The 24,511-nt window shown below is 35.0% G+C and overlaps 1 protein-coding gene across 2 annotated transcripts in view; it reads left to right on the top strand.

The window, feature by feature from the left end:
* Fdh (alcohol dehydrogenase class-3 Fdh) overlaps positions 1 to 22,863 on the top strand; it is a 60,163-nt gene extending 37,300 nt beyond the window's left edge. For both annotated transcript variants that reach the window (XM_089105577.1, XM_089105576.1), the window contains exon 10: positions 22,756 to 22,863. The gene's annotated coding sequence lies outside the window, so the exon portion shown is untranslated. The remainder of the gene's footprint in view (positions 1 to 22,755) is intronic.
* Positions 22,864 to 24,511: the final 1,648 nt, after the last annotated feature.

Here is a 24,511-nt window from a genome sequence, read left to right as displayed (position 1 = left end):
TCCTCACCAACTCCTCGCTCTTTACGCTAAATTTTGACTTTTATGAACAACTGCTGATGCACTAGGACCGTTGAATTGGAATAAGAAGCTTTTTTAAAGCATTAAAAAAGTTGAGGGTTACGAGCGAGGGATTGAGGAGAGGACAGCCCATCAAGTACAAAATCATTTCTGTTTGTTTTAAGTTTTAAATGTGCTCCTGAATTTCAGTTGAAAAAAAATTGTTTTTATATAATGTCTGGTCGTTTTTCTAGTCATGTCGGGAAAACGCTCACCGTGGATAATTTCCCCTGGAAAGCTCCTCCTTTCACGAAAATTCCTCGCATGGAAAATTTCCCCACATACAATTACTCTCGCGTAAAATAGCCTCCGGTTTGTTCTTCAGTTTATCGGCGTATTTTATATCTAAATTTTTATTTATTTTATTTCTAATTTTAATTCTTTTATTTAGGTTTTCTTTTTTTTATTTCTAAAGCCAATATGGCTGACTAAACCCTCAAATAAACTTAAAAACATTTTCCGTTTTCATATGGGAAAAAAACTTAATAGTTCATTTGTTCCACTAGATCATTGATAAAAAATCAAAACGAGAAATGTATAACCTTTGCCCATTTCTCTACCTTTTAATTAATAATCCCAACTGTTGTGTTTTTGAACTGCCGAATTGTAATTTTTGTTCTTTCTTCTTTAACGCTTCCGACTAAAAATTTAGTCAGAGTAATAGAACATCATCTGTTACTTCTTAGCCAGGATGGGATCTTCTGATTTCATTGAAAAAAAGGTTGCTTTTTTCTTAGTATGATATATGGTTCAACCAATTCCAATCAACTACGTGGGTTATTATCCTCCAAATCCTTTTTATGTCATAGTGACATTTATAGACGGGAATTTCGCAAGGGTAGAGAAGAATAAAAGAAAAAAAGTAGTAAAATAATGATATAAATATTACCGTCGAATAGGGGATCATATAAATGACAAAAAGTAAATTATTAGCAATAAAGTTGTCAGCTTTATCTATATATACTAAGCCTAGGTTCATTCATTCTATTTCGTAAGTGAAAACTTCTGAGAAAAGTGGTGGACGCGGTAGTTTTGAGGAAAAGATTATTATTTGCCACTGAGGGTTATTTAAATAAATTTGGATTCTCCAAAAATAGCTCATTTCCTCTTTAGTCCCTGATTTTCTATGGTAACCATTTTGATGGAAATGGGTTGTTTTCAGCCATAGCATATTGATTCGGTATGACTGTGTGTCCTCTTTGTAGGGATGAGGACGAAGATTTGGACCATTTTCTCCGAAAGTGCCCGGTGCTCTCTGATTTAAGGGGAAATTACTTACATGGGATTGTTTTGCTGCTTCCAAAAATCTTACAAAGTAGTAATCCAACCACAATATTTCGTATTGGTGCGTACATAGAGAAGGGATTAGAAAGAAGGAAAATTTTTTACAATTAATTATTATTAATCATATGAAATTAAAATTATTTTCTCGATAATTTACCATAGTGTTTTTTACGCTATGTATCATGTTAATGTGTGTTTCGTAATTTGTTCTGTTGTGATTTCTTTATTTTTCTTAAATTTTTGTGTGTAGGCCTATATGGCTCTTGGGCTTTTGAAATACACGATCTATCTATCTATTGATGTGCTTAGCGTAAAAGTCATGTGTTAATTCTTTCTGTTGTTGTATTCTGTCAAACCGTTCATTGTATAAATAAATATAAAAAAATATAAACAATGCATAAATAGATAAATAAAAACAAATTTTGTCGACTGAAAGTAAGGAGCAATATCACAACTTAAAACGAATAGAAGTTACGAAACGACTCCTGAGACACAGGTTTGTTTAATTTGAATAATAAGCTGTTTAAAAGTTCTAAAAAAAAACGTTAGCGTAAAGAGCGAAGTATTGAAGAGGGGGCAGCCTCCTTCATGTACGTAATAATTTCTGTTCGTTTTAAGTTTTAATAATGCTTCTTACTTTCAGTTGAAAAAACATGTTTTTTATTTTATTTCGGATCGTTCTTAAATAATGCCTGGAAATCCGGCTCCTCCTCCATGTAAAACTCCTTCCCACCCCCCCCCAAGGAAAATTTCTCCATGGAATGTTCTTTCCGCTTAAAACACACCCCTCCCCCCCAGAAAATTCCATTCTAGCTAAAAAAAAAAAAAAGTTTCCCCCGAGAAATTTCTTGCGGACGATTCCGACTGAAAAAATTTTCTTAGTACACTTTCATTAAAAAAAAAATTGATTGTTTTTAAAAATCTTCCCTCAGTGGAAATTCTTCCCGAAACTACTCCCCTTCCCCCGGCCTCCTAGTAGAAAGTTGCTCCAGCAGAAAAAAAAGAAATCTGGAAAATTTAGTCCTTGGAAAACTCCCGCACGGAGAATTTCTCCCGTGGACCCTCACCCCCCCCCCCCCCTTCTGTTGAAAAATACTCTAGACTATTCCAACCCTTTAAAAATTTTCCCCCGGACATGTCCTCGATTAACATATACACATGTAAAATTTAATCGGCATGAAAAAGTAAGACAAATGAAAAGGATTTCGTATAGGAGTTTTGGAAAATTCCGAAAGTGTAGAATTCCCCATGGAAAGCTCACCCCCTGGAAGCTTCCCTCCCTGTGGAAAATTATCCCCGTGGAAAATCTCCCAGCAGAAATCCCCGCCCCCCCCCCCCCGCAAAATGTCTGTATACTTTCCAATAACAAATACTATACGTAAAGAACGGGCAAACTTCATGACTTACAGACCCTCAGGGGTTGTGGGGTGTGGGTCAGGTTATCCCCAAAGGCATAGTTGCTGGGCTGTTCAACTGTACTGAACAAAACGGCTATCTCAAAATTTTGATGGGACGACTTTGATGAAAAAGGGGTAGGAGGGGGGCTAACAGCCATCCAATCTTTTTGGTAACTTTAAAAGGGCACTAGAACTTTTAATTTTCGTTTGAATGAGCCCTTTCCCGTTATTCTAGGACTATAGGTTCGATGTGATCACCCCTGGGGAAAATAATAAATACGCATCCGCGACCTTTCTTCTGGCAAAAAAATATAAAATTCCACATTATTACAGATGGGAGCTTGAAACTTCTTAAATAGGGTTCTCGGATGCGCTGAATTTGATGGTGTGATTTTCATTAAGATTTCTTTACTTTTAGGGGATGTTCCGCCCTTTTTTTAAAATAACTTAATGAATCATATTTGTGCTTTGTTTGTAACCGGTCGTCAAGCCGGTATGAATTATATTTAATAAAGATGTTGAATTAGAATCTTATATGTTTGGATTCATCATAATAAGCTGATTCTTTTGATATGTCTATTGATATCAAAATCCCGTTTATTTAGAGTCTTGGTTACTATTCAGCCGCTTCGCTCCTTATTTAAAGTTTATTAACATGAACTGTTTGATAAGCAGAACTCGATAAAAATAATAGCTTGAAGACAATATATGCCAATGATTGTATGGGGATATACAACCAGTGGTCGGATCATAGAATTTTCCCCGAAAATGACGGAAAAAGGGGATTTTTCTAGAATAAAGAAAAATCGATCAATCTGAGAGGAAATTAATTTTTTAAAGTATTTTTAAGTGGGGGGGAGGAGGGTGTCTGAAGTCAAAGAGGTACAACTCTAAGCTAACATTTTCCAGTTTTTATGCAGGGATCTTAGGCTATATGTATATATATATTGTATATATATATATATATATATATATATATATATATATATATATATATATATATATATATATATATATATATATATATATTCAATTCAAGGTTTGATGATGCAAGGAATCAATTTAATGCAAGGTTTGATGATGGGACGTTAGGTTAGATTAGATTTGGTTTGATTAGACATGGTTAGGTTGGTTTAGGTTAGCTTAAGTTAGATTTTTAACTCATTTTGATATTTAGAACCAAATTTAGCCTAACCTAATCTAACCTAACTTTAACTTTTACCATCATAGGTTGCATAAGACTGAAAAAGCTGACTCGCAAAGCTAATTGAACCGAAAGAGAGAAAAGGGAATTTCGAACATTCACCGGTGAATATCGACATTAACTAGATTTTGGACATTCACCGTAACATATATATATATAACTTAGATCATAAATAAACGAAATACAAAAAAAAGATTATTTTGTACCCATACAAAATCTGAACCCTTAAATGTGTTTTGCCGTAGTTTACGACACAGGGTTGAAAGGGGCAAATGTACCATTAATCAGTGGAAAATTAAATTTATATTAAACTTAAAATTTAAAAAAAGTAGATTTTGTGTCTAAACTAAACCCTGTAATAACAAAATTTTCACTTCATTAAAATAAGAATGTTTTTATATTTATTGAATTTTAAGAGTTGCTTCCAGTTTAACTGCATCACAGACCTCCCCCCGTCCCTTTACGCCCTTATTTTGCCTTACTCTATGTCCAAAAATTTTCTGATATTGTTTGCTGCTTTGCTTTTTGGTAATTTCTTATCAACAGCTGTTTCATTATACAACTTTGAGCAAAAAAAAACTTATATATAGGAATTAATTAGTTCTTCAGAATCTTAGCATATAACAATACTCATTTAAGAATAATTCTTATTTTAATTCGATGGGAATCTCCATTTCACTTTTAAACTTGGGGAATGAGAGGAGCGACCGCCACTTAAATTAATATGGGATCCCTTATTTAATAAAATTAAACAATTTACCAAAAACGTGTTTTTTTCCGTTTTTTTTTTAACGTGAATGCTTTCACAAATACTTTGCTTGCATTTACCTGTATTTGGAGTAGCATTTCAGACAAGCAAGCCATCAACAATTTAATCTCGGCTCAAATGTGTTGTAAAGCAAAATCCTTCAGTAAATTGATTATGAACTAAAGCTGTGGTATCTTGGAATGCATATTTCTTCATAAGAAGCCAGTCGAGGAGTCATTTGAGCTTATTCCTTGATACAAAAATTAAATAAATGAAAAAGAAAATTTCTTTCAACTGAGAGTAAGCAGCAACATTAAAACTTAGAAAAGAACTGAAAATTTTCCGTATATGAAGGGGGCTCAATCCCTCGCTCTCCACTCTTAAGTGTCGTAACTTACGAATTAAATTACGTAACGAACTTCTATATTCGTATGTTTTATTACGTATATTAGGGAGTTTGCCCCCTAGTTGATACCTCGCTCTTTACACTAAAGTTCGAATTTTGTTCGAATCACAAACCCCTGAATCACCAAGGCCGGTTAATTAGAATAGATAGATCTTTTGAAAGTACTAAAAAAAAAATTTAGCGAAAAGGACGAGGTATTGACTAGGGGGAGAACCCCCTCATCTACGTAATAAGTTCTGTTTGTTTAAAGTTTTAATGTTGCTCCTTACTTTCAGTTGAAAAAACTAGTTTTTTTATTTAATTTCTGATTGTTTTTAAATAATGCTGGTATATATGGCGCCCCCTTCATAAAAATGTCCCCCAAGGAAACATCATCCATGGAAGGATTCTCCCCCGTAGCCCCCTGCTCCGACCCCCCCCCCATCAGAAAAAAACCCACCAGAATCGTCTTTATACTTCCCATTAACCAAAACTATATATAAACAATGGGCAAAGTTTATAACTTCCAGCACTTCCCCCGGGAACTGTGGGGGATTAAGTCATCCTCAAAGACATATTTATTATATTTTTGACTATACTGAACAAATAGTTATCTGAAAATTTTGATAGGGTGACTTTGGGAAAATATGAGCGTTGGAGGGGGCCAAGTTGCCCTCAAATTTTTTTGGTCACTTAAAAAGGGCACTATAATTTTTGATTTCCGTTCGAATGAGCCCTCTTACGATATTCTAGGACAACTGGATAGATACGATCTCACTTGGGAAAAAAAAATAAAAAAACAAGGAACTTTGATCTATCTTCTGGCAAAAATTACAAAATTCCACATGTTCGCAGATAGGAACTTGAAACTTCTGTAATATCGTCTTCTGATACGCTGGATCCGATGGTGGGATTTTTATTGAACTTTTATGACTTTTTGGGGGTGTTTCCTCCTTTTTTCGAAAATAAGGTAAATATACGAAAATAATCGCAGTGATCAGAAGAGCCAAGCTCCCTAGTCTAGGTTTTGGCCATTCATATCATAGGCAGCGCAATAGTGCTGCCTAAGTAAAGAACGATGTTAGCACAATCATTGATATGAGTAGGGTAAACTACTTAAAGGAGCATCATATCATAAAGGATACCTTTGGTATCGGGTCCTTAGAAAAAAACAACGAAAACTGATAAACACTCACATACGGATAGACATAGATATTACTTGCTAATAATGTTGTGAGTGAAAAACTGTTCGTTATTTTTACTGTCTAAAAATTAAACATAGCAACAATGTGTAAAAAAGGCAGGGCTGTCTGGCTTCCCTTTCCCACATAAGCTTGAGGAACAGTGTGAGTGGCTTGTGAAAATGCGTCACAAAATGAAATCAGTAGATTTAAAGCACACTTTTTAAGCACCGAAGTATAGGACAGTAATCGCCCTCTTTGCCCATTGGCTCGTACAAGTTGACATAAGACGAATTGACTTTTGAATTAACCATGAATCATATGAGACTGAAGTCACGTATTCGTTTTATTCTGGCTGGAGAATTATTCTACAAACACTACTGACGGCTGTTTGGCCCGGGAAGCTTAGCTTGTTAGGGGGGCCTAACAATACAATGACAACACTCAAATACAGTAAACAATTAACTGAATACACACAAAAAATACAGACAGTATGTGAACACTAGAATACAATAAAATTCACTAACAAAAGATAACACTAGGAAAAGACCTGCTCAGCATCAGACCATTCGTTATAAACATATTTGACAAAAATTACGTCAAGTGAACATTGACCTTATTTCATTTCTTCGGAGCATATTTCCCATAAAATGACTTTTAGGTCATGATGGGCTTAAATTGAACGACAACACTCCAATCCCTTGCTTTTCAAAATTGCAAAAAAAAACTAATGGCTTGAAACGGATTGGGAATTTAGTAAGATGAGAAAAATATGGTGAGAAGCTAGAAAAAAAACTTAGGAATATAATTACATATTATTAGAATTTGTTTGTGTATTTTAGCAGTAAACTATTTGAAGTTATTTTTGTAATTTTTCATTCACGTTTTATTGATAGTGATTAGTGCGTGTGTAGAAACAACTTTCCTGAACATTTGCATTATAGCAAAGTAATATCCTTCTAGTTTTCATGTTTCACGAAACAGTTTGCAAATTCTCTCCCCCTCTTCTCCAGGGGAACTTTGCAATTATCTCTGATCCCGGGAACCCTTTGAGAATTAATTTCGACTGTATCCCTTCTCAACTGTCATTTCAGCAAAACCTGGAACTTGTACCTTTCGTCTTAATCCCCCTCCCCTTTTCTCCCAAATTTGCAATATCCAAGTTCAGCGAATTTGAACGACTATTGCTCATAAAGGGGACGCATTTGTATTGATCGTTGTAGGGAGACTTTCGCTAAAGGGATTCGCAATATTTTGTAATTTTATTAGAAATTAACACTAGTCGAGTGTGTAATGTTTTGGGTTTACTTGGGGCGTAATATACTGGATAAGTATAGATCGATAGAATTCGATAATTTATAATTTATTTTAGTTGTGATACAAGTCGACTTGTTATCAAAAGATCTTATCTTAAAACTTTTTTTGGAAAATATTCAATGCTATTTGTCCCTGTAAAAACTAATATTCATTGGTTATGAAGTATCGACTTCATTTGCAATTCGAATTATCAGACCGCAATCAAAAACGCTTTTTAGGACAGGTACGTACGTCCAGATTGATTTTAGGGGTGGAACAAATTTTAAAAACAATAAAAATAGGCAAATCAAAGGAAAAAGAAGAGGACTGTAAAATATCAAGAATTGTGGGGACCACGTGTCCGAAGATCCTCTCGCCTGCTTATGTGTCTACATCTAGGGGTAAGCCTGGGGGTCTTGACTCTTACCTACTGGAAGGAAGTTCTTTGAAAATGGAAAGTTTAACAAGAAACTGGAAACAGAATGGAATAGCCTTTCCTACTGAAAAGGCTATTAAATGCCTTTATTCACACTACCGTTCTTTGTGTTCATGAGGTTGTCTCCCTTCTCCAATCAAACTTTTGTCTCGCTTTTGGCGTGTTATTCGTATATACATTTTCATACTATTATATAAATATCAATTTGTTTGACTACGTGTTTAGGTATAATTAATACTTTAACTGATCACTTTTACCTGCTTCCACGCTTTAATTATATATTTATTTTTGGACAAGGGCAGCAATACCCTCATTGCTCTTCATTTAACTTTGGCTACTTCGGGTCCAATGGAGAACTAACTGCTTTGCCCTTCGATAACCTGTGATACTGGTTCAGGAAGAACCAATTATCAGCCATTAAGAACAAATAAACGTTAAAATGGGGATAATTGTATTTATTAGACAGTGAAAACATATGCAAAAGTTTGATAAACAGATACTTTTGTACTTGTTTCATTGTCTAATAAATGGATTTATCCCCATTTGAACGTTTATTTGTTTATCATAGAAAGGCAGTGCGGTCTTGGAAAAAAAATACCTAATTTCAGGTACTACGTCGAAAATCCGCCATTAAGGGTTAACAACTAACGTTTACAATGTTTGGAAATTAATGTATTTTGTGTCTGTGTTTGGCCTTCTTTTCCCTATGTTTATTTTCAGTCTTTGTCCACCTCCCCCTCCTGCTACGAAAATTAGAATACGGTAACAATATATGCTGTATGTTATATATATTTGTTTGTACTACAACTTTCAAAGTCTTATAATGTCCCTTTCTGTCGCAGCGTTTTGTTTCTCTAATTCTCCTTTTCCTGTCCTTTATGAATCGTTCTTTTTTATAAAACTTGCGCTTTTTACTGTTTCATAAAATAACTTGAAAAGGTCTGTAAAGAATTTTGCACAGATTTAATGAGAAGCGTTAATATTTTGAGTCATTTGCAAACTGGAAAAGAGATTTTGCAAAAACTCGGCCTGTTGCTTAGATCTTCCCACACGAACGCTGGGAGGAATTTTGCACAGTCCTCCCCCCGCCCGCCCTCTTTTGGCGAATCTCCTGCCAGAAAATTCTCTTTTCTGCAAATCAGCCGATAGATATATGCAAGACATCTGAGAGAATTTTGAAAAGAAAGGCGGCGGTCGTTTCGAGACGAAACTAGTTAAAATAATATTCTTCAAGTAATCATAGTTTGTTAAGTTTAATTCTAAAAACAAATGAGCACAACTTTGTTTGCAGAGTTAAGAGCCAAACCATTAAACCTAGAAACGGCAATTTTCTGCTAAATTGTTTTATAACTGAGGGAAATTTTTTTATCAAAAATGTACTGAATATGAAATAAATAATTCTGTAAATTGCTCGCCATGAAAAACAAATATTTTAAGGCCAAAGGTCTGACCGTAGTGAATAGGAGGGAAGCGCCTCAACGTTCGCCAAGTGGGTTTTTGGGCCAGTGGGATACGAAAATAATTATTTTAAGCGGATAATCCCCTTCTCGACCTTTGGTTGAAAATGGTCAAATTCCTTTGAAACTTATGGGGCAAATAATGGAAGGTTAGACGAGAATGCCTAAGAGGGTCACTTAATTGATGAAGCATATGGTTATTAAGAGATTGCAGGCCGTCCGAACTTTACATCCCAGGTACTAGAAAGTTTCAAGTTTTTTTATTGTTCGGGACAGGGGTGTATCCGGGGGGGGGATATTATATTTGAACACCCCACCTCCCTTAATATTTCTATGACTCGTAGATTGGTCGTAAGAATTCATGTAAAATGACTATTCCTCCTATAAAAAAAATCTCAGTCTCTGGAATTTGTCTTTAAGATGGAGGTAAAAATACGCTTAATCCACCCCCGAAAAACCTAAGTTTTTTTGGTACACCGAATAAACCCCGAATGCGGTCCTCGTTCGGGAACATCCCTACTATCACGAGGAGTGACTGAAGGTCCATCTTCAATTAGTCCATTTGTTTCCAGTATATTTTAGTAGGCTATAGGAAAGTTTGCTCTCATGCAAGAGGTTACACGATGGTCACAAATAATAATGCAAAGCAGTGATATAGTTTTGCAATTATTAGTAATGTTGGTACTCTTGCATTATATGGGGCTTTAAAAGGAAACCAGTAACGAAAAACCCATTTTTGACGGGTTAACCGCTATAGAGTAATACAATGTATAGCTCGGTTTTTATTGCGTATACGATATTTAAACTGTTGTTTTTGGAGGGTTTAGGGGGGGGGGGAGATACCTAGGTTAGGTTACGTATTTTATATATGCTATGCTTTACCCCCACCCCTAATGTGCAAATATATAGCCCAAATTTGTTTCTAAACTAGTATATATTCATCCTATTATATTTTATTTAATTAGCATTAACCAAACTTTGACTTTTTAGAAAGGCCCATATAATGCAAGAGTACCGTAATGTTTCTGTAATTTTTAAATTGTTTTTACCATTAAAACTTCAGATACAAATTTAATTAGTGTAAAGTTTTTGAGGCAAGGTAACGTAGCCTTTGATTTCACATTCTGCATTTTTAGAAATTAATTGAAAAAAAAAAATTATTGAAAATAAGTTTTTAAAATAAAATTAAAGGCAATTTTAAACTTAAGTTCAGCATATACAAATACCTGATAAAGTTAAAACTCAAAACGACCAGAAATTACTATTAAAGAATAAATGAAACCCAAAATGAACAGAAATAAAATAAACAATCATAGGAAAAAGCATACAACAAGTAATAATATAAATGAATAAATAGATCTTAAAGCGAGTAATGCTTAAATTGAATATGAAAATCAAGCTTAAAACGAGAAAAACAATATTTTGCAATTGAAGTATGATTGAAACTTAAAACGAACAGAAATTAAATAAACAATCAACGCAAACAAACATACAATAGATATTAATGTAAATGAACAAATAAATCTTAAAACGAGTGAAACTTAAATTGAATATGCAAATCAAGCTTGAAACGAACAAAAATCACCTCAAACAAGAGTTTGGGTATGACCTCCTTCTCTCACTGTAAAAGTCTAAGACCTACTGCGTCATTGGCGCTTTACTGAACACAAATTTTATTACAAATCTTTTCTTTTTTACTTAATATTGAAAATAAACATTACAATTATAGTAACATTTTGAACTGATGAGTTTTCAGCAATTAATATCATTATACAACAAATATTCAGTTTAATTTATTAGTTCTTCCTAAAGTTGTTCAAGACGAATATAGTTCCACTACAAACAAGAGTTTAGATACTGCCCCCTTCCTTAACTGTAAATAAAAGCCAACTGCGTCATTGGCGCTTCTCTGAAAACGAATTATGTTAAAAATATTTTCTTTTCCAATTCTTACAGCGTTAAAAAAAAAATCAGAGTGAAATAAATTCTTGAACTGATGGATCTTTCAACAACTAATATCATTATATATCAAATATTTAATTTGATGTTGTTTATACTTTCCAAGACTGTTCAAGACGCATATAGTTTTTAGAAAAGCGCCAATGACGCAGTAGGTTTTCGACTTTTATACAGTGAGAGAAGGAGGCGATACCCAAACTCTTGTTTGTGGTGATTTTTTTTTCGTTTCAAGCTTGATTTGCATATTCAGTTTAAGTTTCACTCGTTTTAAGATTTATTTATTCATTTAAATTAATATCTATTGTATGTTTGTTTGCGTTGATTGTTTATGTAGTTTCTGTTCGTTTTAAGTTTCATTTATAGTTCAATAGCAATATATTTTCTTTTCGTTTTAAGCTTGATTTTTATATTCAATCTAAGCCTTACTCGCTTTAAGATCTATTTATTCATTTATATTATTACTTGTTGTATGTTTTTTCCTATGATTGTTTATTTAATTTTTGTTAGTTTTGGTTTTCATTTATTTATTAATAGTAATTTCTGGTCGTTTTGAGTTTGAATTTTAGCAGCTATTTGTATCTGCTGAGCTTAAGTTTAAAATGGCCTTTACTTTTCTTTGAAAAACTTATTTTTCGGAAAGTTTTTTAAATCAATTTTGTTCGTTTTTGGTTGGAAAAAGTTTCAAGTTTTTAAAAATTCCTTATTTTAAAATCCAACTAAAAAAAAATCAAATCTTCATCAAAGTATAAAAACTGGTTTAAAAGTAACAATATCAAAGTGAAAAAAGTTTGGCCCCTTTGAAATGAGTCCCCTTTGAAGTTTTTACGACGACCCCTTCTTTATGAAGTGCATCTGGAAAGAAATAAATGGAGTGTGGGGGGAGGCTAGATGCCCTCCGATCACTTTTTACTGTTGAAAGTAAAAAGTGATCGGAGTCAAAATTTACCCAATCAAATTAAGCCCTCTCTGAAGTTTTTACGAGCATTCCTTCTATGAAAGTCATAGAGTCCCTCAGGGCATAATTTAAAACGCCTGTCTTCAGGCCCTGGGGGGCTGTGTTGACCCTATAATTTTTGACATATGGTCTTTGAGCTATTTAAAAAAAATTGCTATTTCAAAGTTCTTATCCGATGGGTTTGAGCAAAAAGGGCGTGGAGGGGGTGGGGGGCTAGGTGCCCTCCAATCTCTTTTGACTCTTAAAAAGTGAACTAGAACTTTCAATTTTCAGTAAAAAAAAAACCTCTTTGAAGTTTATACGAGCATCCCTTCCATAAGAAACATATATGCCCCCAGGGCATAACTTACAACGCCTGCTCCCGGGCCCTGGGGGGTTGTGTCGACCCTAACGTTTTTGTTATATGACCTTTGAACTATTTTTAACAAAATAGCTATCTCAAAATTTTTCTCGGATACATTTGGAAAAAAAGGGCATGGGGGGGCTGTTTACCATCCAATATCTTTTGCCGTTTAAAAGGTGAACTAGAACGTTCAATTTCCAATCAAATGAACCCTCTCTGAAGTTTATACGAGCGTTCCTTCCATAAGAACCATATATTTCCCCAGGGCATAACATATAACACTTGCCCTGAAGACCTTGGAGGAGAGAGTAATGCTCAAAGATATAATTTCCAGAACTTTCAACTACGTTGAACTAAATGGCTATCTAAAAATTTTGATTGGATGTGTTTGGGAAAATGGTGGGAGTGGAAGGGGTGTTAGTTGCCTTCCAATCACATTCGATTATTAAAAAGGGCACTAGCCATTTAAATTTCCAATCAAATGAGCCCTTTTTGAAGTTTCTACGACAATGCTTTCTATAAAAACCTCATATGCCCCCAGGGCATAACTTACAACCCTTACCCTGAGGGCTGTGGGGGGGCGGAAGTCGTTATCTTCAAAGATTTAATTATCATAACTTTCCACTACTCTGGAAAAAAGAGTTACCCAAAATTTTTTATTGGAACTGTGGGGAGGAAAGCTGGGAATTGAAGGGGGGATTTCTGCTCACCAATCACTTCTGAGTGTTAAAAACTGCACTAGACATTTAAATTTCCAGCCGAATTAGCTCTTTTTGAAATTTCTACGACAAAGCTTTCTGTAAAAAGCTTATATGCCCTCAGGGCATAACTTACAACCCTTGCCCTGAAGGTTATGGGGGAGTGTCATCCTCAAAAACATTATTTCTATCTGGAAAACAACTACGTAGAATAAAATGGCTATCAAAATTTCGACTGGATGTGGTTGGGGAATTGGTGGGCGTGGAAGGGGTGCTCGTTGCCTTCCAATCAGTATTGACCCTTAAAAAGGGCACTAGAACTCTCGATTTCCAATCGAATGAGCCTCCTTTGAAGTTTTTATGACGACCCCTTCCATATGAAGTACCTCTGGGAAAAACATAATAAAACATTGGAGCCGTATGATCTTTACTATAGGGAACGCTGGGGCCCTGGGGGGCTGTGTCAACACAGGAGTTTTTGATATCTGAACTCTGAACTATTTTTAACAAAATGTCTATCTCTAAATCTGATGCATTTAGGCGTTTATCTGATGCATTTAGGGCGTGGAGGGGGGGGGGCTAGTTGCCCTCCGATCGCTTTTGACTCTTAAAAAATTAACGAGAAGTTTCAATTTCCGTTCAAATGAACCCTCTCCGAATTTTATACGAGCATCCCTTCCATAAAAACCATATATGCCCCCAGAATATTACTTACAACGCTTGCCTCCGGGCCCGGGGGGGTTGCGTCTACACAGAAGTTTTTCTTATCTGACCTTTGAACAATTTATAATGAAATGGCTATTTTAAAAATTTCATCGGATAGGCTTGGGGGAAAAGGGTTGTGGGGGGAGGGGGCTAGTTGCCCTCTGATATCTTTTGACTCTTAAAAAGTGAACTAGAACTTTCAACTTCAAGTCAAATGAGCCCTCCCTGAAGTTTATACAAGCATCCCTTTCACAAGAACCATATTTGCCCCATGTACACCACTTACAACTTCTACCCCCGGGCCCTGGGGGGTTGTGTTGACATTGGAGTTCTTATTATCTAATTTTTGAACAATTTTTAAAAAACTGGCTTTCCCAAAATTTGTAGCGATGGGTTTGGGGAAAAAAGGGCATGGGAGGGGGCTAGTTGCCGTTATATCTTTTTACTCTTAAAAAGTGAACTAGAACTTTGAATTTCCAGTCAAATGAGCTCTCTATGAAGTTTATACGAGCATCCGTTTCATAAGAACCACACATGTTTTTAGGGCATAACTTAGAACGCCTTCCCCCGGGCCCTGGGGGGGGGGTTGTATTGACACCGGAGTTTTTCTTATCCGACCTTTGAACAACTTTTTTAAAAAAGTATCTATCTCAAAATTTTAATCAGATGGCGTTGGGAAAAGAAGTTGGGGGGGGGGGGGCTATTTGCACTCGAATCTCTTTTGACTATTAAAAAGTGAACTCGGAACTTTTAATTTCCGATCAAGTTAGCCTTCTGAAGTTAAGACGAGCATCCCTTTCATAAGAACCATACACGCCCCCAGGACAACACTTACAACGCCTACCCCCCGGGCCCTGGGGGGTTAAGCTGACACCGGAGTTTTTGTTATCTAATTTTTGAACATTTTTAAAAAAAACTGGCTTTTCCAAAATCTGTAGCGGATGCGTTTGGGGGAAAAATGGCATGGGGGGGGGGCTAGTTGCCCTTAATTCTCTTGACTCTTAAATGTGAACTAGAACTTTCAACTTCCAATCAACTGAGCCCTCTATGAAGTTTATACGAGCATTCCCTTCATAAGAACCATACTTGCCTTTAGGGTATAACTTAGAACGCCTTCCTCCGGGCCCTGGGGGTTTGTTCTGACAGCGGAGTTTTTCTTATATGACCTTTGAACTATCTTTTTTTTTACAAAATGTCTATCTTAAAATTTTCACCAGAGAGGTTTGGAAAAAGAAGGCGTGTGGGGAGGAGGGCTAGGTGCCCTCGGATCTCTTTTGACTATTAAAAAGTGAACTCGCACTTTTTATTTTCTAATCAAATAAGCCCTCTCTGAAGTTTATACGAGCATCCCTCTCATAAGAACCATATATGCCCCAGGGCATAACTTATAACGTCTGCCCTCGGGCCCTGGGGGGTTGTGTTGACACCTGAGTTTTTGTTATTTAGAACAATTTTTAGCTTAATGGCTATCTCAAATTTTTTATCTGATGCATTCGGGAAGAGATGGGCGTGGGGGGGGGGTAGTTGCCCTCCCATCTCTTTTGACTCTCAAAAACTGAGCTAGAACTTTCAATTTCCAATCAAATGAGTTCTCTCTGAACTTTTTATGAGCATCCATTCCATAACAACCATATATGCCCCCAGGGCATAACTTATAACGCCTGCCCCCGGGCGCTGGGGGTTGTGTCGACACCGGAGTTTTTGTTTTATGATATTTGAACTATTTTTAACAAAATAGCTATCTCAAAATTTTTATCAGATGCATTTGGGAAAAAAGAGAGTTGGGGGGGGGGGGGGCTGGTTACCCTCCGACATCTTTTGACGTTAAAAGGTGAACTAGAACTTTCAATTTCCAATCAAATGAGCCCTCTGAAGTGTATAAGAGTATCCCCTCCTTAAGAACCATATATGCCCCCAGGGTATAACTTATAACCCTTGCCCTGAAGATTGTGGGGGAAGTGTCCTGCTCAAAGATATAATTTCCAGAACTTTCAACTATGTTGAACAAAATGGCTATCTACAAATTTTGATTGGATGTGTTTAGGGAAATGGTGGGCGTGGAAGGGGTGTTAGTCACCTTCCAATCACTTTCGACAATTTAAAAAGGCACTAGCAATTTAAATTTCCAATCGAATGAGCCCTTTTAGAAGTTTCTACGACAACGCTTTCTGTAAATAAAACGTATATGCCCCCAGGGCATAACTTACTACCCTTGTCCTGAGAGCTGTGGGGAGGGGGGGGGTTGTTATCCTAAAAGAATTAATTTCCTGAATTTTCAACTACGTTAAACAAATTAGCTATCTCAAAATTTTGATTTGGATTTGTTTGGGATAAAGGTGGGCGTGATAGGGGGGTTAGTTGCCCTCCAATCACTTTAGACTATTAAAATGGGTCTAACCCTTTGAATTTCCAATTGAATGAGTCCTTTTTGAAGTTTTTATGGCAAAACTTTCTATAAAAGCTCCATGCACCCCCAGGGCACGAATTATTACCCATGCCTTGAGGGTTTTGGGGAATAGCCCTCCTCAAAAACGTAATATACATCGGACAATCAACAAATCTGAACAAAACTGCCATTTCTGAATTTTGATTGGATATATGCCGTGTAATGGCTGATATCGACGGGATGCTATTTGCCTTCCAGTCACTTTTGACCCTTAAAAAGGGCACTAGAACTCTCGATTTCCAATTGAATGAGCCCCCTTTGAACTTTTTACGATGACTCCTTCCATATGAAGTGCCTCTGGGGAAAAAAAATAATAAAACATTGGAGCTTTGGAAGCCTGTACTATAGATTAATTAAAAAAAAACTTTCCGAAAAAGAAGTTTTTCAAAGAAAAGTAAAGGCCATTTTAAACTTAACCTCAGGAGATACAAATACCTTTTAAAATTCAAACTCAAAACGACTAGAAATTACTATTAAAGAATAAATGAAACCCAAAACGAACAGAAATTAAATAAACAATCATAGCAAAAAACATACAACAAGTAATAATATAAATGAATAAGTATATCTTAAAGCGAGTATTGCTTCGATTGAATATGAAAATCAAGCTTAAAACGAAAACAAATATTTTGCTATTAAAGTATAAATTAAACTTAAAACGAACAGAAATTAAATAAAAAATCAATGCGAACTAAACATACAATAGATATGAATGTAAATGAATAAATAAATCTTAAAAGGAGGGAAACTTAAACTGAATATGCAAATCAAGTTTGAATCGAATAAAAATAACTAAAAACACGAGTTTGGGTATCGTCTCACTGCAGAAGCCTAAAACCAACTGCGTCACTGGCGCTTTACTGAAAACAATTCTTTGAGATATTTTCACTTTGTAACTTTAAGAAATTAAAAATTAATTAAGATTCTAGGGAATAAATATCAGCATATGTATATTAAATTGACAGTGCACATTTTTTTTCAGTAAATTCGTTTGAATTTTTTTTCCGTAAAGTACAAATTATATTCTGACTTTTAGAAAGAATAGGGTTGAAACCCTACTCACATTAATTTCTGCTCGTTTTGAGTATGACTTTAATATTTATTTTAATTTTTTTTCGTTGTGGGTTTCATTTATTTATTGATACTGATTTGGGGTAGTTGTATGCTTGGTAGATTAAATGATAGTCCGGACGCCCGGTGTTGAAAATGTGAACCATACCACGACGGAATGGGGCTGCTACGAGAATTAGCCTACCCTCCACCCCCTAAATTGACCATACGGATTCAAAAATACCAATGGCACTTGCTTGCGAGTGATGAAACGCTCCGAAACTTGATATTTTATTATATTTTGGTGGTTCATGCCAGAAAATACATGTTCCACAAAGTTCGAGGTGCAGTTTTCCGCTCAAATAGAAATGCCTAGAAGCCATAGAATATTTTCATAACAAACTAACACAATTAGTTAAAAAAATGGCACAGTTAAGAAAAAATGGCTAAACTATATGAGTCTTTAACAGTCTTTGAATTTATAAACATAATAAAATCGAATATTAAATATATAATGATATTAATTGTTTAAAGATCAATCAGTTCAAGTTTTTTTTTTTCACTTTAATTTTTATTTTAATTTTCAATGCTGTAAGAACTAGAAAATGATAAATTTGTAATATAAGAGTAATTAGTGTTAAGTGAAACACCAATGAGGCAGAAGGCTTTAGGTTTTTACAGTTAAAGAAGAGGGCAGTATCCAAATTTTGCTTGTAGTGAAACTATATTTGTCTTGACCAATCTTGAAAAGAACTAATAAATTAAACTGAATATTTGATGCACAATGATATTAATTGCTAAAAGCTCATTAGTTCAAAATTTTACTGTAATTTTAATATTTATTTTCAATATTAAGTACAAAAGAAAACATTTGTAATATAATTCGTTTTGAGTAAAGCGCCAATGACGCAGTAGGTGTTGGGCTTCTGCTGTGAGACGATACCCAAAATCTTGTTAGTATTTATTTTTATTCGATTCAAGCTGGATTTGCATATTCATTTTAAGTTTCACTTGTTTTAAGATTTATTTATTCATTTACATTAATATATATTGTATGTTTTGTTCGCATTGATTGTTTATTTAATTTCTGTTCGTTTTAAGTTTCATTTATACTTTAATAGCAAAATATTTGTTTTCGTTTTAAGCTAGATTTTCATATTTAATCCAAGCATTACTTGCGTTAAGATTTATCTATTGATTTATATTATTACTTGTGGTATTTTTTTTTTGCTATTATAGTTTATTTGATTTTTAGTTTTTTTCGGTATAAATTTTCCTTTAGAAGTGATTTCTGCTCGTTCTGAGTTTTTATTTTTACGAATAATTTTATCTTCTGCGGTTAAGTTTAAAATAGCTTTTACTTTTCTTTTAAAAACTTCTTTTTCGGAAAGTTTTTTTTAATTAATTTTTATTTGTTTTTGATTGCAAAAAGTTTCAAGTTTTTTTTGGCATGGGGGGGGGGGGGTGCTTACTGTCCAATTATTCTTGAATTTAAAAAACGGATCTAGAACTTTCAATTTAAATCGAATGAGGCTATTATCAAAGTCTATACGATTACCTCTTTGATAAAAACCTTATATATGAACAATAGACAGCTTGCATAACTTATGGACAGCGATTGACAACAATGAATGGATTGATAAAATAGTTCCAATAAGAGGGTTTAGACCATTTCACTTGCTGGCACAAAGTGATCACGGCTGTTTGGAATTGACCTTAATAGGAATTTGTGTGCCAAAGCAATTTTGCATCTATCACAGAGTATGTATTTTAACCTTATAATTGGATAATTATAATAGATTTCGCTACAGCGTTGCCTCTGATCAAATCTTTTTTTACTCCTTTACCTTAGTCTGATCAAACAGTTCGTGGTAACGAACTGTACGTAAGGAGCGACCCGGCTCAATAATAACTGAAACTCTAAAAACGGGATACATCAAAAGGATCGGATTTTAATGTTGATGTCAAATATATATGTTTCATCAAGTTTAGTTCTACCCATCAAAAGTTAAGCCTGAGAAAATTTGGCTGATTTTCGAAAAAGAAGGGAAAGACCCCCTAAAAGCTATAGAACTTTAATGAAAATCACACCATCAGCTTCAGCGTATCAGAGAACCCTACTGTAGAAGTTTCAAGCTCTTATCTGCAAAAATGGGGAATTTTGTATTTTTTGCCGGAAGAAAGATCACGGATGCATGTTTATTTGTTGCCCTTTTTAAGTTACCAAAAAAATGGATGGCACCTAGGCCCCCTCCCCCGCCCATTTTTTTCCCAAGGTCACCCATCGAAATTTTGAGATAGCCATTTTGTTGAGCATGATCGAAAATATGATAACTATGTCTTTCAAGATGACTTAATCCCCCGAAGTCACCGGGGGGGGGGGTTGAAAGTTATGAACTTTACCCAATGTTAACATATGGTATTAGTTATTGGGAAGTATACAGACGTTTTCAGGGGGATTTTTTCTGGTAATGGGGGGGATGGGTCGGGGGTTATGTGGGAGGATCTTTACATGGAGGAGGTTTTCATGTAGGAAGGGACATTGCTATGAAGTGGGCGCCGGATTTCCCAGCATTATTTCAAAAAAGATCAGAAATTAAATTTTAAAAAAGAAGTTTTTAAACTAAAAGTAAGGAGCTGCATTAAAATTTAAAACGAACAAAATTATTACGTATATGATTGAGTTTGCCCCCCTAGTCAATACCTCGCTCTTTAAGCCAAAGATTTGTTCGCACTTTCATAAAAGCTATTTTTTCTAATTAATGAACTGTATGTTTGAGGGGTCATTTTAAAGAATTGGAACAAAAGTTAAACTTAAGAGTAAAAAGTGTGGTCTTGACTAGGGGGCGAACCCCCGTAATATACGTATTAAAAATACATGAATATAGAAGTTCGTTACGTAAGTTAATTTGTAAGTTACGTATATTTAATACTAATAAAAACGTTCGTAAATAAAATTAACCAACGTTCGAGAAAGCCATTTAAACAAATAAAAGTAAAATTAATATGCAAATTTGGTGTTAATTATTCATGTACGGTGAGCCAAAATCCAAACCTGCATTTATTAAAAAACATTCAAAAATTAAATAATAAAAAAACAAGTTTTTTTTAACTGAAAGTAAGGAGCAACGTTAAAACTTAAAACGAACAGAAATTATTCCGTATATGAAAGGGGCTGTCCCCTCCTCAACGCCTCGCTCTTTACGCTATAGTCTGACTTTCCCACAACTCTATTTTTTTAAACAATAAAAAACTTTAGCGTAAAGAGCGAGGAGTTGAGGAGGGGACAGCCCCTTTCATATACGGAATAATTTCTGTTCGTTTTAAGTTTTAACGTCGCTCCTTACTTTCAGTAAAAAAAAACTTGTTTTTTTTTTTGTAACAGCATAGATCAGGTTAGGTCTTATGTTTTGGGGTGTTAGCTTGTATATATGGCGTGTGTTTAAGGTAACAACATTGATTGGGTGTCAGGAAATAGAGAAGGAACTTGGTTTTAAGCAGAAACAGCTTATTTTAAGACCGTCTTTGAGGAATACGTCATCTTTTTTTAAAATAAAAATTAAAAATCTTAGGACTGACCGTTCTAAAACTTTTCAGGGTCGACAAATGTGCAGGCTTGTCTGCGAAGCCTGCCAAAGGTGTCTGCAACACTTCATGTTGCCGAAGAAATGTAAATCTGGTTAAACTTTGGAACATTCACATATTCTTCTCTTCTTGTCTTAAAAAAAGTCTAGAAATAAACTTATCGCTGTTAATTGAATTCTCTTGGCTGTGTTCTGAACAAGGGCGTCAATTAACGAAAACTGTTGAGGGTAGGGGACAAGGATTGTTTCAATGTTTAATGAAGATATAAAAAAAAACAATGGGGGTTTGTTTGTTTTCTCTGATTTTTCAGTGAAAATACCAAAAAATACTATTTTTCAAAATCTGGGGGGTGCAATCTCCATTACCCCTCCCCTAGTTTGCACCCCTGGTGTTCAAGGGAAAAAAATGTATGTTTCATGCAAAATTAGTACACGATACAAGGGGTCACGAACAACTACAGTAAATTTACTTATGATATATAATAAATAATTGTGTGTTGAAAAAACTCCAGTGAGATGTTATGTTGCATTATTAATTCCGATATCTCCATGGAGATTCCCCATCATGTTTCTCTGAGATAAAGAATAAGTAATTTAAATCCATCTGGAGTTTGAAATTAAGTAGATATGACCAATGGTATGTGTAGTGCCTGGAACTCCATTCCTGTTAGTAATCTTGGGAATTGTTTTTTTTTTTTCAAAACACACTTTAGAAGATTTTTTTAGATACCTATAATGAATTTAATTTTTTTTTTTTTTTTTTTTTTTTGATTACTTGACGCTAATTCTCGATACTGTTAGATAAATGATGGTAATTAATTTTGTTTTATTGGAGATTGAAGAGAGATGATGGGGTGGGGGGGTCGGTTATATTCGTGTAAACAGATGGTGTGTATATAGGCCTACCGTATTTATTATTTGTTTAAAAAATTATCTATAAATGAAATCATGGAATTGGCAAATTCGTTTATCCTCTCAGATAATGGACCGATTTACCTTCTGGGATTTTTCTTTCTTAAAATTAGGTTTTGATTGAAGTTTTAACATGGAATGAGCTTGAAATGAACTTCAGTTTGCATATTGAATATTCATTTATGTCATCATAGGAGCCTGTATCCTACATTTAGAGGGGGGTCTCAAGCTGTTTTGCAGCACCAAAAACAGCAAAAAGAGGTGTCTAGAGTATTGTCCCTTGAGTTCTAGATAAGGTAAAGTGCTTGTTCGTTGAAAGTTCCGGAAACTACATCATAATGTTGTTAAGCCAAGGCACGTTGTGAAACTTGGCATGTTAAATATAATGAGCATAACACATAGGGACAGTTCAGCTTACTATAATGAGCTGACAGGTCCTTCAAGAAAGTGGCAATGATGACCTCCATGCATGGGAAGGAATATCTGCGAAATAAATTCATTTGAAACAAAAAATATTGCGTAGTATAAACTGCAAACGCTCATAGAACATTCAGAAACTGAGTTTCAGATCGCTATGTGTCTTAACTTACCTTTGTCTTACCTGGATCTGCATTTCCAAATTTGGTACTAGATAATTACTGCACATTCTCTTTTTTAGGCGGGACATGGTAATCAACATTACTGTCAAGCCTTGCGAAACGCCGTTTGTGATATTTGTTATACTTCTTTGGTGTTTTTGATCAAATAAACTGTTAGCATTCTGGAATAGTGAGTGAATAATGGTGAAGTTTAGTTTCTCGTTTCAATCGAGTTTTTCTCACATTTAAATTTCTTGTATCTTTGGTTCCCATAATCCCTCAAAATCCCTTTGAAATATCAAAAGAATTCCTTTAAAGTCTTGAATTCCTATATAAATTCCTAATATAAAATATTAAAATATTAAAGGAATGAAAATTAGTTTTTAATATTTTTCCCTTTGATTTATGGTAAATCCCTCATTTTTGTTTCAGTAGTCACTTCTTCATTTTGTTTCAATACCTGAGATAGTGGAAATTTTTAAAAAGATGAAGGTAAGAAGAAGACTTGAATAAGGTATCTGCTACATTTTTAGTTCGAGTAGAAAACGATATGTCCATGCGAAGTCCCTCTTTTAAGGGAGGTTAAAATTGTAAAATATCAATGCTCCATATGAGGAATCAAATGAAAGAAAAAGTTTATCTTATTCGTAGCTTAAAGTTTATTTTTCAATAATTATTCTATGAATCTCATTGATTGTTGGTTGCACCGTCCAATGCATGGGGTCCAATACGTACGTATGATTTTGTGTCTGAGTATTTTCGTACCCAAAATCTAAATGTAGTATTTGAATTCCTTCGGCAATGATACAGCCCCGGGTCACTGTCACCAATGTATGTGCGTCCAATAGAAGATGTTCCTGACTATTGACTTTTACGATGTCGCGAGTGCAAGCTACGCCACTTTTCGTAAGTCCCCCGCTGATGGTAGCGTTCTCGTCGGCTTTATCGATGGATAGTTTGGAATAAAAGAATAAAAAGGAGTGACTAAACAGTCGTGGAGGGCACTAGCTGGTACTTTGGTCCCATTTACCAGCCCTTCAAAGCAAGGGTGCTTCGCTTCGGAACTCAAAATACTCCTCTCAAGAAAACATGTCATCCGGTAGAATTACATCCTCGAATACCAAGCTAGGTATTTTTTCAATCATTTATTAAAAGTTTGTTGACGGTCACTAAGAATTTTTGCAAAAATATTACTCGGTTGACTCGTCAAGCTTATTGAACTGTGGTTATTGCTATTAAGTTTTTTTGTTTGTTTTTTTTAAGGAGACAAAAGTAACTTTTGAACAGGGTTCTACAAAATAGCCTGTCTCCCAACTGAATCCAATAGCTTTGTGGTATCTACTTGTTGATGAGTGTAGAATTTCAGTCACTTTGATGGAATACTATCTTGGCCAGGGGGTTTATTGACTTTAATGATTGTGTTTCAATGCTTGTTTCTTCTTTTCATGGTAGAGAGCTCAGAAGAACTGAGCAATTAGTAGTAGAAAACGCACAACTCGGATCTAATGTGTTGATTGCATTCAGCTTCTCATCAGGGTTTTCTTTCTATCTCTAGCCTGCTCCCTTAGTGCTTATGACCGAATATCCTTTTTTGTCTAAGAGGATTGGGCTACTAAGTGCTTGCTTTGCAAAATTTCTTGGGCTTAATTATACATAAACACATTATACAAGAGGACGGTTGTCCTCCTTCTTGAAGATGTTTTAGCATTCTTGGCATTTCTCATTCCCAGGCTTGTGTTGTCGCAGGGTCTGCCTTATCTTGTTTTTGATTATACGTTTATAAGATCCTGTAGTCCAAGGGCACCGGTAGAAAATTTTCCGGGGGGGGGGGGCAGA

Source organism: Artemia sp. Qi Xiang Cuo, chromosome 19 (genome assembly GCF_049724085.1).
Source record: "Artemia sp. Qi Xiang Cuo chromosome 19, ASM4972408v1, whole genome shotgun sequence".
NCBI lineage: Eukaryota > Metazoa > Arthropoda > Branchiopoda > Anostraca > Artemiidae > Artemia > Artemia sp. Qi Xiang Cuo.
The sequence above is the reverse complement of the archived record's forward strand: the minus strand, read 5'-3'. Positions and strand labels throughout refer to the sequence as shown.